This window comes from Chiloscyllium punctatum, unplaced genomic scaffold (genome assembly GCF_047496795.1).
Source record: "Chiloscyllium punctatum isolate Juve2018m unplaced genomic scaffold, sChiPun1.3 scaffold_54, whole genome shotgun sequence".
In the NCBI taxonomy this organism is placed as follows: domain Eukaryota; kingdom Metazoa; phylum Chordata; class Chondrichthyes; order Orectolobiformes; family Hemiscylliidae; genus Chiloscyllium; species Chiloscyllium punctatum.
The window spans coordinates 4,697,827-4,712,747 of NW_027309789.1; positions in this window are offsets into that span (position 1 = coordinate 4,697,827).

The window sequence follows — 14,921 nt, forward strand, 5'->3', positions numbered from 1 at the left end:
GTTTCAACCCCTCTGATTCAGCCCCTCTGTTTCAGCCCCTCTGTTTCTCGCCCTCTGTTTGAGCCCCTCTGATTCAGCACCTCTGTTTCAGCCCCTCTGATTCAGCCCCTCTGTTTCTCGCCCTCTATTTCAGCCCCTCTGTTTCAGCCCCTCTGTTTCAGGCTCTCTGTTTCAGCCCGTCTGTTTCAGCCCCTCTGATTCAGCCCCTCTGTTTAAGCCCCTCTGTTTCTCACCCTCTGTTTCAGCCCCTCTGTTTCTCGCCCTCTGTTTCAGCCCCTCTGTTTCTCACCCTCTGTTTCAGCCCCTCTGTTTCTCGCCCTCTGTTTCAGCCACTCTGTTTCTTGCCCTCTGTTTCAGCCCCTCTGTTTCAGCCCCTCTGATTCAGCCCCTCTGTTTCAGCCCCTCTGTTTCTCGCCCTCTGTTTCAGCCCCTCTGATTCAGCCCCTCTGTTTAAGCCCCTCTGATTCAGCCCCTCTGTTTCAGCCCCTCTGTTTCTCGCCCTCTGTTTCAGCCCCTCTGTTTCTCGCCATCTGTTTCAGCCCCTCAGTTTCAGCCCCTCTGTTTCTCGCCCTCTGTTTCAGCCCCTCTGTTTCTTGCCCTCTGTTTCAGCCCCTCTGTTTCAGCCCCACTGTTTCTCGCCCTCTGTTTCTGCCCCTCTGTTTCTCGCCCTCTGTTTCAGCCCCTCTGTTTCTCGCCTTCTGTTTCAGCCCCTCTGATTCAGGCCCTCTGTTTCAGCCCCTCTGATTCAGCCCCTCTGATTCAGCCCCTCTGTTTCTTGCCCTCTGTTTCAGCCCCTCTGTTTCTCGCCCTCTGTTTCAGCCCCTCTGTTTCTCGCCCTCTGTTTCAGCCCCTCTGTTTCGCACTCTCTGTTTCAGCCCCTCTGTTTCAGCCCCTCTGTTTCTCGCCCTCTGTTTCAGCCCCTCTGTTTCTCGCCCTCTGTTTAAGCCCCTCTGTTTCAGCCCCTCTGTTTCTCGCCCTCTGTTTCAGCCCCTCTGTTTCAGCCCCTCTGATTCAGCCCCTCTTATTCAGCCCCTCTGTTTCTCGCCCTCTGTTTCTGCCCCTCTGTTTCAGCCCCTCTGTTTCAGCCCCTCTGTTTCTTGCCCTCTGTTTCAGCCCCTCTGTTTCAGCCCCTCTGTTTCAGCCCCTCCGATTCAGCCCCTCTGTTTCAGCCCCTCTGTTTCAGACCCTCTGTTTCAGCCCCTAAGTTTCAGCCCCTCTGTTTCTCGCCCTCTGTTTCTGCCCCTCTGTTTCTCGCCCTCTGTTTCAGCCCCTCTGTTTCTCGCCTTCTGTTTCAGCCCCTCAGATTCAGCCCCTCTGTTTCAGCCCCTCTGATTCAGCCCCTCTGATTCAGCCCCTCTGTTTCTCGCCCTCTGTTTCAGCCCCTCTGTTTCAGCCCTTCTGTTTCAGCCACTCGGTTTCAGCCCCTCTGTTTCTTGCCCTCTGTTTCAGCCCCTCTGTTTCTCGCACTCTGTTTCAGCCCCTCTGTTTCGCATTCTCTGTTTCAGCCCCTCTGTTTCAGCCCCTCTGTTTCTCGCCCTCTGTTTCTGCTCCTCTTTTTCTCGCCCTCTGTTTCAGCCCCTCTGTTTCTCGCCCTCTGTTTCAGCCCCTCTGTTTCAGCCCCTCTGTTTCTCGCCCTCTGTTTCAGCCCCTCTGTTTCTCGCCCTCTGTTTCAGCCACTCTGTTTCTCGCCCTCTGTTTCAGCCCCTCTGTTTCAGCCCCTCTGATTCAGCCCCTCTGTTTCAGCCCCTCTGTTTCTCGCCCTCTGTTTCAGCCCCTCTGATTCAGCCCCTCTGTTTCAGCCCCTCTGATTCAGCCCCTCTGTTTCAGCCCCTCTGTTTCTCGCCCTCTGTTTCAGCCCCTCTGTTTCTCGCCATCTGTTTCAGCCCCTCTGTTTCAGCCCCTCTGTTTCTCGCCCTCTGTTTCAGCCCCTCTGTTTCTTGCCCTCTGTTTCAGCCCCTCTGTTTCAGCCCCACTGTTTCTCGCCCTCTGTTTCTGCCCCTCTGTTTCTCGCCCTCTGTTTCAGCCCCTCTGTTTCTCGCCTTCTGTTTCAGCCCCTCTGATTCAGGCCCTCTGTTTCAGCCCCTCTGATTCAGCCCCTCTGATTCAGCCCCTCTGTTTCTTGCCCTCTGTTTCAGCCCCTCTGTTTCTCGCCCTCTGTTTCAGCCCCTCTGTTTCTCGCCCTCTGTTTCAGCCCCTCTGTTTCGCACTCTCTGTTTCAGCCCCTCAGTTTCAGCCCCTCTGTTTCTCGCCCTCTGTTTCAGCCCCTCTGTTTCTCGCCCTCTGTTTCAGCCCCTCTGTTTCTCGCCCTCTGTTTCACCCCCTCTGATTCAGCCCCTCTGTTTCTCGCCCTCTGATTCAGCCCCTCTGTTTCTCGCCATCTGTTTCAGCCCCTCTGTTTCTCGCCCTCTGTTTCAGCCACTCTGTTTCAGCCCCTCTGTTTCAGCCCCTCTGTTTCTCGCCCTCTGTTTCAGCCCCTCTGTTTCTCGCCCTCTATTTCAGCCTCTCTGTTTCTCGCCCTCTGTTTCAGCCCCTCTGTTTCAACCCCTCTGATTCAGCCCCTCTGTTTCAGCCCCTCTGTTTCTCGCCCTCTGTTTCAGCCCCTCTGATTCAGCCCGTCTGTTTCAGCCCCTCTGATTCAGCCCCTCTGTTTCAGCCCCTCTGTTTCAGCCCCTCTGTTTCTGCCCCTCTGTTTCAGGCTCTCTGTTTCAGCCCATCTGTTCCAGCCCCTCTGTTTCAGCCCCTCTGTTTCAGCCCCTCTGATTCAGTACCTTCGTTTCTCGCCCTCTGTTTCAGCCCCTCTGTTTCAGCCCCTCTGATTCAGCCCGTCTGATTCAGCCCCTCTGATTCTCGCCCTCTGTTTCAGCCCCTCTGATTCAGCCCCTCTGTTTCTCGCCCTCTGATTCTCGCCCTCTGTTTCTGCCCCTCTGTTTCAGCCCCACTGTTTCAGCCCCTCTGTTTTTTGCCTTCTGTTTCAGCCCCTCTGTTTCAGCCCCTCAGTTTCAGCCCCTCCGATTCAGCCCCTCTGTTTCAGCCCCTCTGGTTCAGCCCCTCTGTTTCAGCCCCTCTGTTTCTCGCCGTTTGTTTCACCCCTCTGTTTGTCGCCCTCTGTTTCAGCCCCTCTGTTTCTCGCCCTCTGTTTCAGCCCCTCTGTTTCAGCCCCTCTGTTTCAGCTCCTCTGTTTCTCGCCCTCTGTTTCAGCCCCTCTGTTTCTTGCCCTCTGTTTCATCCCCTCTGTTTCAGCCCCTCTGTTTCTCGCCCTCTGTTTGTGGCCCTCTGTTTCTCGCCCTCTGTTTCAGCCCCTCTGTTTCTCGCCTTCTGTTTTAGCCCCTCTGATTCAGCCCCTCTGTTTCAGCCCCTCTGATTCAGCCCCTCGGATTCAGCCCCTCTGTTTCTCCCCCTCTGTTTCAGTCCCTCTGTTTCAGCCCTTCTGTTTCAACCACTCGGTTTCAGCCCCTCTGTTTCTTGCACTCTGTTTCAGCCCCTCTGTTTCTCGCCCTCTGTTTCAGCCCCTCTGTTTCTCGCCCTCTGTTTCAGCCCCTCTGTTTCGCACTCTCTGTTTCAGCACCTCTGTTTCAGCCCCTCTGTTTCTCGCCCTCTGTTTCTGCTCCTCTGTTTCTCGCCCTCTGTTTCAGCCCCTCTGTTTCTCGCCCTCTGTTTCTGCCCCTCTGTTTCTCGCCCTCTGTTTCAGCCCCTCTGTTTCTCGCCTTCTGTTTCAGCCCCTCTGATTCAGGCCCTCTGTTTCAGCCCCTCTGATTCAGCCACTCTGATTCAGCCCCTCTGTTTCAGCCCCTCTGTTTAAGCTCCTCTGTTCTCGCCCTCTGTTTCAGCCCCTCTGTTTCTCGCCCTCTGTTTCAGCCCCTCTGTTTCTCGCCCTCTGTTTCAGCCCCTCTGATTCAGCCCCTCTGTTTCAGCCCCTCTGATTCATCCCCTATGTTTCAGCCCCTCTATTTCAGCCCCTCTGTTTCAGCCCCTCTGATTCAGCCCCTCTGTTTCAGGCTCTCTGTTTCAGCCCGTCTGTTTCAGCCCCTCTGTTTCAGCCCCTCTGTGTCTCGCACTCTGTTTCTCGCCCGCTGTTTCAGTCCCTTAGTTTCTCGCCCACTGTTTCAGCCCCTCTGTTTCAGCCCCTTTGTTTCGGCCCCTCTGTTTCAGCCCCTCTGTTTCTCGCCCTCTGTTTCAGCCCCTCAGTTTCTGCCCCGCTGTTTCAGCCCCTCCGATTCAGCCCCTCTGTTTCAGCCCCTCTGTTTCAGCCCCACTGTTTCAGCCCCTGTGTTTCTCGCCCTCTGTTTCAGCCCCTCTGTTTCTCGCCCTCTGTTTCAGCCCCTCTGTTTCTCGCCCTCTGTTTCAGCCCCTCTGTTTCAGCCCCTCTGTTTCAGCCCATCTGTTTCTCGCCCTCTGTTTCAGCCCCTCTGTTTCTCGCCTTCTGTTTCTGCCCCTCTGTTTCTCGCCCTCTGTTTCAGCCCCTCTGTTTCTCGCCTTCTGTTTCAACCCCTCTGATTCAGCCCCTCTGTTTCAGCCCCTCTGATTCAGCCCCACTGATTCAGCCCCTCTGTTTCTCGCCCTCTGTTTCAGCCCCTCTGTTTCTCGCCCTCTGTTTCAGCCCCTCTGTTTCTCGCCCTCTGTTTCAGCCCCACTGTTTCAGCCCCTTTGTTTCAGCCCCTCTGTTTCTCGCCCTCTGTTTCAGCCCCTTTGTTTCAGTCCCTCTGTTTCTCAACCTCTGTTTCTGGCCCTCTGTTTCAGCCCCTCTGTTTCTCGCCCTCTGTTTCAGCCCTTCTGGTTCAGCCCCTCTGTTTCAGCCCCTCTGTTTCAGCCTCTCTGTTTCAGCCCCTCTGTGTCTCGCCCTCTGTTTCAGCCCCTCTGTTTCTCGCCCTCTGTTTCAGCCCCTCTGTTTCTTGCCCTCTGTTTCAGCCACTCTGTTTCTCGCCATCTGTTTCAGCCCCTCTGTTTCTCGCCCTCTGTTTCAGCCCCTCTGTTTCAGCCCCTCTGTTTCAGCCCCTCTGTTTCTCGCCCTCTGTTTCAGCCCCTCTGTTTCTCGCCCTCTGTTTCAGCCCCTCTGATTCAGCCCCTCTGTTTCAGCACCTCTGTTTCAGCCCCTCTGATTCAGCCCCTCTGTTTCTCGCCCTCTATTTCAGCCCCTCTGTTTCAGCCCCTCTGTTTCAGGCTCTCTGTTTCAGCCCGTCTGTTTCAGCCCCTCTGATTCAGCCCCTCTGTTTAAGCCCCTCTGTTTCAGCCTCTCTGTTTCAGCCCCTCTGTGTCTCGCCCTCTGTTTCAGCCCCTCTGTTTCTCGCCCTCTGTTTCAGCCCCTCTGTTTCTTGCCCTCTGTTTCAGCCCCTCTGTTTCTCGCCCTCTGTTTCAGCCCCTCTGTTTCTTGCCCTCTGTTTCAGCCTCTCTGTTTCTCGCCCTCTGTTTCAGCCCCTCTGTTTCAACCCCTCTGATTCAGCCCCTCTGTTTCAGCCCCTCTGTTTCTCGCCCTCTGTTTGAGCCCCTCTGATTCAGCACCTCTGTTTCAGCCCCTCTGATTCAGCCCCTCTGTTTCTCGCCCTCTATTTCAGCCCCTCTGTTTCAGCCCCTCTGTTTCAGGCTCTCTGTTTCAGCCCGTCTGTTTCAGCCCCTCTGATTCAGCCCCTCTGTTTAAGCCCCTCTGTTTCTCACCCTCTGTTTCAGCCCCTCTGTTTCTCGCCCTCTGTTTCAGCCCCTCTGTTTCTCACCCTCTGTTTCAGCCCCTCTGTTTCTCGCCCTCTGTTTCAGCCACTCTGTTTCTTGCCCTCTGTTTCAGCCCCTCTGTTTCAGCCCCTCTGATTCAGCCCCTCTGTTTCAGCCCCTCTGTTTCTCGCCCTCTGTTTCAGCCCCTCTGATTCAGCCCCTCTGTTTAAGCCCCTCTGATTCAGCCCCTCTGTTTCAGCCCCTCTGTTTCTCGCCCTCTGTTTCAGCCCCTCTGTTTCTCACCATCTGTTTCAGCCCCTCTGTTTCAGCCCCTCTGTTTCTCGCCCTCTGTTTCAGCCCCTCTCTTTCTTGCCCTCTGTTTCAGCCCCTCTGTTTCAGCCCCACTGTTTCTCGCCCTCTGTTTCTGCCCCTCTGTTTCTCGCCCTCTGTTTCAGCCCCTCTGTTTCTCGCCTTCTGTTTCAGCCCCTCTGATTCAGGCCCTCTGTTTCAGCCCCTCTGATTCAGCCCCTCTGATTCAGCCCCTCTGTTTCTTGCCCTCTGTTTCAGCCCCTCTGTTTCTCGCCCTCTGTTTCAGCCCCTCTGTTTCTCGCCCTCTGTTTCAGCCCCTCTGTTTCGCACTCTCTGTTTCAGCCCCTCTGTTTCAGCCCCTCTGTTTCTCGCCCTCTGTTTCAGCCCCTCTGTTTCTCGCCCTCTGTTTCTGCCCCTCTGATTCAGCCCCTCTGTTTCTCGCCCTCTGATTCAGCCCCTCTGTTTCTCGCCATCTGTTTCAGCCCCACTGTTTCTCGCCCTCTGTTTCAGCCACTCTGTTCCAGCCCCTCTGTTTCAGCCCCTCTGTTTCTCGCCCTCTGTTTCAGCCCCTCTGTTTCTCGCCCTCTGTTTCAGCCTCTCTGTTTCTCGCCCTCTGTTTCAGCCCCTCTGTTTCAACCCCTCTGATTCAGCCCCTCTGTTTCAGCCCCTCTGTTTCTCGCCCTCTGTTTCAGCCCCTCTGATTCAGCCCGTCTGTTTCAGCCCCTCTGATTCAGCCCCTCTGTTTCAGCCCCTCTATTTCAGCCCCTCTGTTTCAGCCCCTCTGTTTCAGGCTCTCTGTTTCAGCCCATCTGTTCCAGCCCCTCTGTTTCAGCCCCTCTGTTTCAGCCCCTCTGATTCAGTACCTTCGTTTCTCGCCCTCTGTTTCAGCCCCTCTGTTTCAGCCCCTCTGATTCAGCCCGTCTGATTCAGCCCCTCTGTTTCTCGCCTTCTGTTTCTGCCCCTCTGTTTCTCGCCCTCTGTTTCAGCCCCTCTGTTTCTCGCCTTCTGTTTCAACCCCTCTGATTCAGCCCCTCTGTTTCAGCCCCTCTGATTCAGCCCCACTGATTCAGCCCCTCTGTTTCTCGCCCTCTGTTTCAGCCCCTCTGTTTCTCGCCCTCTGTTTCAGCCCCTCTGTTTCTCGCCCTCTGTTTCAGCCCCTCTGTTTCAGCCCCTCTGTTTCAGCCCCTCTATTTCTCGCCCTCTGTTTCAGCCCCTCTGTTTCTCGCCCTCTGTTTCAGCCCCTCTGTTTCTCGCCCTCTGTTTCAGACCCTCTGTTTCAGCCCCACTGTTTCAGCCCCTTTGTTTCAGCCCCTCTGTTTCTCGCCCTCTGTTTCAGCCCCTTTGTTTCAGTCCCTCTGTTTCTCGCCCTCTGTTTCTGGCCCTCTGTTTCAGCCCCTCTGTTTCTCGCCCTCTGTTTCAGCCCTTCTGGTTCAGCCCCTCTGTTTCAGCCCCTCTGTTTCAGCCTCTCTGTTTCAGCCCCTCTGTGTCTCGCCCTCTGTTTCAGCCCCTCTGTTTCTCGCCCTCTGTTTCAGCCCCTCTGTTTCTTGCCCTCTGTTTCAGCCACTCTGTTTCTCGCCATCTGTTTCAGCCCCTCTGTTTCTCGCCCTCTGTTTCAGCCCCTCTGTTTCAGCCCCTCTGTTTCAGCCCCTCTGTTTCTCGCCCTCTGTTTCAGCCCCTCTGTTTCTCGCCCTCTGTTTCAGCCCCTCTGATTCAGCCCCTCTGTTTCAGCACCTCTGTTTCAGCCCCTCTGATTCAGCCCCTCTGTTTCTCGCCCTCTATTTCAGCCCCTCTGTTTCAGCCCCTCTGTTTCAGGCTCTCTGTTTCAGCCCGTCTGTTTCAGCCCCTCTGATTCAGCCCCTCTGTTTAAGCCCCTCTGTTTCAGCCTCTCTGTTTCAGCCCCTCTGTGTCTCGCCCTCTGTTTCAGCCCCTCTGTTTCTCGCCCTCTGTTTCAGCCCCTCTGTTTCTTGCCCTCTGTTTCAGCCCCTCTGTTTCTCGCCCTCTGTTTCAGCCCCTCTGTTTCTTGCCCTCTGTTTCAGCCTCTCTGTTTCTCGCCCTCTGTTTCAGCCCCTCTGTTTCAACCCCTCTGATTCAGCCCCTCTGTTTCAGCCCCTCTGTTTCTCGCCCTCTGTTTGAGCCCCTCTGATTCAGCACCTCTGTTTCAGCCCCTCTGATTCAGGCTCTCTGTTTCAGCCCGTCTGTTTCAGCCCCTCTGATTCAGCCCCTCTGTTTAAGCCCCTCTGTTTCTCACCCTCTGTTTCAGCCCCTCTGTTTCTCGCCCTCTGTTTCAGCCCCTCTGTTTCTCACCCTCTGTTTCAGCCCCTCTGTTTCTCGCCCTCTGTTTCAGCCACTCTGTTTCTTGCCCTCTGTTTCAGCCCCTCTGTTTCAGCCCCTCTGATTCAGCCCCTCTGTTTCAGCCCCTCTGTTTCTCGCCCTCTGTTTCAGCCCCTCTGATTCAGCCCCTCTGTTTAAGCCCCTCTGATTCAGCCCCTCTGTTTCAGCCCCTCTGTTTCTCGCCCTCTGTTTCAGCCCCTCTGTTTCTCGCCATCTGTTTCAGCCCCTCTGTTTCAGCCCCTCTGTTTCTCGCCCTCTGTTTCAGCCCCTCTGTTTCTTGCCCTCTGTTTCAGCCCCTCTGTTTCAGCCCCACTGTTTCTCGCCCTCTGTTTCTGCCCCTCTGTTTCTCGCCCTCTGTTTCAGCCCCTCTGTTTCTCGCCTTCTGTTTCAGCCCCTCTGATTCAGGCCCTCTGTTTCAGCCCCTCTGATTCAGCCCCTCTGATTCAGCCCCTCTGTTTCTTGCCCTCTGTTTCAGCCCCTCTGTTTCTCGCCCACTGTTTCAGCCCCTCTGTTTCTCGCCCTCTGTTTCAGCCCCTCTGTTTCGCACTCTCTGTTTCAGCCCCTCTGTTTCAGCCCCTCTGTTTCTCGCCCTCTGTTTCAGCCCCTCTGTTTCTCGCCCTCTGTTTCAGCCCCTCTGTTTCTCGCCCTCTGTTTCTGCCCCTCTGATTCAGCCCCTCTGTTTCTCGCCCTCTGATTCAGCCCCTCTGTTTCTCGCCATCTGTTTCAGCCCCTCTGTTTCTCGCCCTCTGTTTCAGCCACTCTGTTCCAGCCCCTCTGTTTCAGCCCCTCTGTTTCTCGCCCTCTGTTTCAGCCCCTCTGTTTCTCGCCCTCTGTTTCAGCCTCTCTGTTTCTCGCCCTCTGTTTCAGCCCCTCTGTTTCAACCCCTCTGATTCAGCCCCTCTGTTTCAGCCCCTCTGTTTCTCGCCCTCTGTTTCAGCCCCTCTGATTCAGCCCGTCTGTTTCAGCCCCTCTGATTCAGCCCCTCTGTTTCAGCCCCTCTATTTCAGCCCCTCTGTTTCAGCCCCTCTGTTTCAGGCTCTCTGTTTCAGCCCATCTGTTCCAGCCCCTCTGTTTCAGCCCCTCTGTTTCAGCCCCTCTGATTCAGTACCTTCGTTTCTCGCCCTCTGTTTCAGCCCCTCTGTTTCAGCCCCTCTGATTCAGCCCGTCTGATTCAGCCCCTCTATTTCTCGCCCTCTGTTTCAGCCCCTCTGATTCAGCCCCTCTGTTTCTCGCCCTCTGTTTCTCGCCCTCTGTTTCTGCCCCTCTGTTTCAGCCCCACTGTTTCAGCCCCTCTGTTTTTTGCCTTCTGTTTCAGCCCCTCTGTTTCAGCCCCTCAGTTTCAGCCCCTCCGATTCAGCCCCTCTGTTTCAGCCCCTCTGGTTCAGCCCCTCTGTTTCAGCCCCTCTGTTTCTCGCCCTCTGTTTCAGCCCCTCTGTTTCAGCCCCTCTGTTTCAGCCCCTCTGTTTCTCGCCCTCTGTTTCAGCCCCTCTGTTTCTTGCCCTCTGTTTCATCCCCTCTGTTTCAGCCCCTCTGTATCTCGCCCTCTGTTTGTGGCCCTCTGTTTCTCGCCCTCTGTTTCAGCCCCTCTGTTTCTCGCCTTCTGTTTTAGCCCCTCTGATTCAGCCCCTCTGTTTCAGCCCCAATGATTCAGCCCCTCGGATTCAGCCCCTCTGTTTCTCCCCCTCTGTTTCAGTCCCTCTGTTTCAGCCCTTCTGTTTCAACCACTCGGTTTCAGCCCCTCTGTTTCTTGCACTCTGTTTCAGCCCCTCTGTTTCTCGCCCTCTGTTTCAGCCCCTCTGTTTCTCGCCCTCTGTTTCAGCCCCTCTGTTTCGCACTCTATGTTTCAGCCCCTCTGTTTCAGCCCCTCTGTTTCTCACCCTCTGTTTCTGCTCCTCTGTTTCTCGCCCTCTGTTTCAGCCCCTCTGTTTCTCGCCCTCTGTTTCTGCCCCTCTGTTTCAGCCCCTCTGTTTCTCGCCTTCTGTTTCAGCCCCTCTGATTCAGGCCCTCTGTTTCAGCCCCTCTGATTCAGCCACTCTGATTCAGCCCCTCTGATTCAGCCCCTCTGTTTAAGCTCCTCTGTTCTCGCCCTCTGTTTCAGCCCCTCTGTTTCTCGCCCTCTGTTTCAGCCCCTCTGTTTCTCGCCCTCTGTTTCAGCCCCTCTGATTCAGCCCCTCTGTTTCAGCCCCTCTGATTCATCCCCTCTGTTTCAGCCCCTCTATTTCAGCCCCTCTGTTTCAGCCCCTCTGATTCAGCCCCTCTGTTTCAGGCTCTCTGTTTCAGCCCGTCTGTTTCAGCCCCTCTGTTTCAGCCCCTCTGTTTCTCGCACTCTGTTTCTCGCCCGCTGTTTCAGTCCCTTAGTTTCTCGCCCACTGTTTCAGCCCCTCTGTTTCAGCCCCTCTGTTTCAGCCCCTCTGATTCATCCCCTCTGTTTCAGCCCCTCTATTTCAGCCCCTCTGTTTCAGCCCCTCTGATTCAGCCCCTCTGTTTCAGGCTCTCTGTTTCAGCCCGTCTGTTTCAGCCCCTCTGTTTCAGCCCCTCTGTTTCTCGCACTCTGTTTCTCGCCCGCTGTTTCAGTCCCTTAGTTTCTCGCCCACTGTTTCAGCCCCTCTGTTTCAGCCCCTTTGTTTCGGCCCCTCTGTTTCAGCCCCTCTGTTTCTCGCCCTCTGTTTCAGCCCCTCTGTTTCAGCCCCACTGTTTCAGCCCCTCTGTTTCTCGCCCTCTGTTTCAGCCCCTCTGTTTCTCGCACTCTGTTTCAGCCCCTCTGTTTCTCGCCCTCTGTTTCAGCCCCTCTGTTTCAGCCCCTCTGTTTCAGCCCATCTGTTTCTCGCCCTCTGTTTCAGCCCCTCTGTTTCTCGCCTTCTGTTTCTGCCCCTCTGTTTCTCGCCCTCTGTTTCAGCCCCTCTGTTTCTCGCCTTCTGTTTCAACCCCTCTGATTCAGCCCCTCTGTTTCAGCCCCTCTGATTCAGCCCCACTGATTCAGCCCCTCTGTTTCTCGCCCTCTGTTTCAGCCCCTCTGTTTCTCGCCCACTGTTTCAGCCCCTCTGTTTCTCGCCCTCTGTTTCAGCCCCTCTGTTTCTCGCCCTCTGTTTCAGCCCCTCTGTTTCAGCCACTCTGTTTCAGCCCCTCTATTTCTCGCCCTCTGTTTCAGCCCCTCTGTTTCTCGCCCTCTGTTTCAGCCCCTCTGTTTCTCGCCCTCTGTTTCAGACCCTCTGTTTCAGCCCCACTGTTTCAGCCCCTTTGTTTCAGCCCCTCTGTTTCTCGCCCTCTGTTTCAGCCCCTTTGTTTCAGTCCCTCTGTTTCTCGCCCTCTGTTTCTGGCCCTCTGTTTCAGCCCCTCTGTTTCTCGCCCTCTGTTTCAGCCCTTCTGGTTCAGCCCCTCTGTTTCAGCCCCTCTGTTTCAGCCTCTCTGTTTCAGCCCCTCTGTGTCTCGCCCTCTGTTTCAGCCCCTCTGTTTCTCGCCCTCTGTTTCAGCCCCTCTGTTTCTTGCCCTCTGTTTCAGCCACTCTGTTTCTCGCCATCTGTTTCAGCCCCTCTGTTTCTCGCCCTCTGTTTCAGCCCCTCTGTTTCAACCCCTCTGTTTCAGCCCCTCTGTTTCTCGCCCTCTGTTTCAGCCCCTCTGTTTCTCGCCCTCTGTTTCAGCCCCTCTGATTCAGCCCCTCTGTTTCAGCCCCTCTGATTCAGCCCCTCTGTTTCAGACCCTCTATTTCAGCCCCTCTGTTTCTCGCCCTCTGTTTCAGCCCCTCTGTTTCTCACCCTCTGTTTCAGCACCTCTGTTTCAGCCCCTCTGTTTCTCGCCCTCTGTTTCAGCCCCTCTGTTTCTCGCCCTCTGTTTCAGCCCCTCTGATTCAGCCCCTCTGTTTCTCGCCCTCTGTTTCAGCCCCTCTGTTTCTCGCCATCTGTTTCAGCCCCTCTGTTTCTCGCCCTCTGTTTCAGCCCCTATGTTTCAGCCCCTCTGTTTCAGCCCCTCTGTTTCTCACCCTCTGTTTCAGCCCCTCTGTTAATTGCCCTCTGTTTCAGCCTCTCTGTTTCTCGCCCTCTGTTTCAGCCCCTCTGTTTCAACCCCTCTGATTCAGCCCCTCTGTTTCAGCCCCCCTGTTTCTCGCCCTCTGTTTGAGCCCCTCTGATTCAGCACCTCTGTTTCAGCCCCTCTGATTCAGCCCCTCTGTTTCTCGCCCTCTATTTCAGCCCCTCTGTTTCAGCCCCTCTGTTTCAGGCTCACTGTTTCAGCCCGTCTGTTTCAGCCCCTCTGTTTCAGCCCCTCTGTTTCAGCCCCTCTATTTCAGCCCCTCTGTTTCAGCCCCTCTGTTTCAGGCTCTCTGTTTCAGCCCGTCTGTTTCAGCCCCTCTGTTTCAGCCCCTCTGAGTCAGTCCCTTAGTTTCTCGCCCTCTGTTTCAGCCCCTCTGTTTCAGCCCCTCTGATTCAGCCCCTCTGATTCAGCCCCTCTGTTTCTCGCCCTCTGTTTCACCCCCTCTGTTTCAGCCCCTCTGATTCAGCCCGTCTTATTCAGCCCCTCTGTTTCTCGTCCCCTGTTTCTGCCCCTCTGTTTCAGCCCCTCTGTTTCAGCCCCTCTGTTTCTTGCCCTCTGTTTCAGCCCCTCTGTTTCAGCTCCTCTGTTTCAGCCCCTCCGATTCAGCCCCTCTGTTTCAGCCCCTCTGTTTCAGACCTTCTGTTTCAGCCCCTCTGTTTCAGCCCCTCTGTTTCTCGCCCTCTGTTTCTGCCCCTCTGTTTCTCGCCCTCAGTTTCAGCCCCTCTGTTTCTCGCCTTCTGTTTCAGCCCCTCTGATTCAGCCCCTCTGTTTCAGCCCCTCTGATTCAGCCCCTCTGATTCAGCCCCTCTGTTTCTCGCCCTCTGTTTCAGCCCCTCTGTTTCAGCCCTTCTGTTTCAGCCACTCGGTTTCAGCCCCTCTGTTTCTTGCCCTCTGTTTCAGCCCCTCTGTTTCTCGCCCTCTGTTTCAGCCCCTCTGTTTCGCATTCTCTGTTTCAGGCCCTCTGTTTCGCATTCTCTGTTTCAGCCCCTCTGTTTCAGCCCCTCTGTTTCTCGCCCTCTGTTTCTGCTCCTCTGTTTCTCGCCCTCTGTTTCAGCCCCTCTGTTTCTCGCCCTCTGTTTCTCGCCCTCTGTTTCAGCCCCTCTGTTTCAGCCCCTCTGAATCAGCCCCTCTGTTTCAGCCCCTCTGTTTCAGCCCCTCTGTTTCTCACCCTCTGTTTCAGCCCCTCTGTTTCTCACCCTCTGTTTGTGGCCCTCTGTTTCTCGCCCTCTGTCTCAGCCCCTCTGTTTCTCGCCCTCTGTTTCAGCCACTCTGTTTCTCGCCCTCTGTTTCAGCCCCTCTGTTTCAGCCCCTCTGTTTCAGCCCCTCTGTTTCAGCCCCTCTGTTTCTCGCCCTCTGTTTCAGCCCCTCTGATTCAGCCCCTCTGTTTCAGCCCCTCTGATTCAGCCCCTCTGTTTCAGCCCCTCTGTTTCTCGCCCTCTGTTTCAGCCCCTCTGTTTCTCGCCATCTGTTTCAGCCCCTCTGTTTCAGCCCCTCTGTTTCTCGCCCTCTGTTTCAGCCCCTCTGTTTCTTGCCCTCTGTTTCAGCCCCTCTGTTTCAGCCCCACTGTTTCTCGCCCTCTGTTTCTGCCCCTCTGTTTCTCGCCCTCTGTTTCAGCCCCTCTGTTTCTCGCCTTCTGTTTCAGCCCCTCTGATTCAGGCCCTCTGTTTCAGCCCCTCTGATTCAGCCCCTCTGTTTCTTGCCCTCTGTTTCAGCCCCTCTGTTTCTCGCCCTCTGTTTCAGCCCCTCTGTTTCTCGCCCTCTGTTTCAGCCCCTCTGTTTCGCACTCTTTGTTTCAGCCCCTCTGTTTCAGCCCCTCTGTTTCTCGCCCTCTGTTTCAGCCCCTCTGTTTCTCGCCCTCTGTTTCAGCCCCTCTGTTTCTCGCCCTCTGTTTCAGCCCCTCTGATTCAGCCCCTCTGTTTCTCGCCCTCTGATTCAGCCCCTCTGTTTCTCGCCATCTGTTTCAGCCCCTCTGTTTCTCGCCCTCTGTTTCAGCCACTCTGATTCAGCCCCTCTGTTTCAGCCCCTCTGTTTCTCGCCCTCTGTTTCAGCCCCTCTGTTTCTCGCCCTCTGTTTCAGCCTCTCTGTTTCTCGCCCTCTGTTTCAGCCGATCTGTTTCAACCCCTCTGATTCAGCCCCTCTGTTTCAGCCCCTCTGTTTCTCGCCCTCTGTTTCAGCCCCTCTGATTCAGCCCGTCTGTTTCAGCCCCTCTGATTCAGCCCCTCTGTTTCAGCCCCTCGATTTCAACCCCTCTGTTTCAGCCCCTCTGTTTCAGGCTCTCTGTTTCAGCCCATCTGTTTCAGCCCCTCTGTTTCAGCCCCTCTGTTTCAGCCCCTCTGATTCAGTACCTTCGTTTCTCGCCCTCTGTTTCAGCCCCTCTGTTTCAGCCCCTCTGATTCAGCCCGTCTGATTCAGCCCCTCTGTTTCTCGCCCTCTGTTTCAGCCCCTCTGATTCAGCCCCTCTGTTTCTCGCCCTCTGTTTCTCGCCCTCTGTTTCTGCCCCTCTGTTTCAGCCCCACTTTTCAGCCCCTCTGTTTTTTGCCTTCTGTTTCAGCCCCTCTGTTTCTCGCCCTCTGTTTCAGCCCCTCTGTTTCTTGCCCTCTGTTTCATCCCCTCTG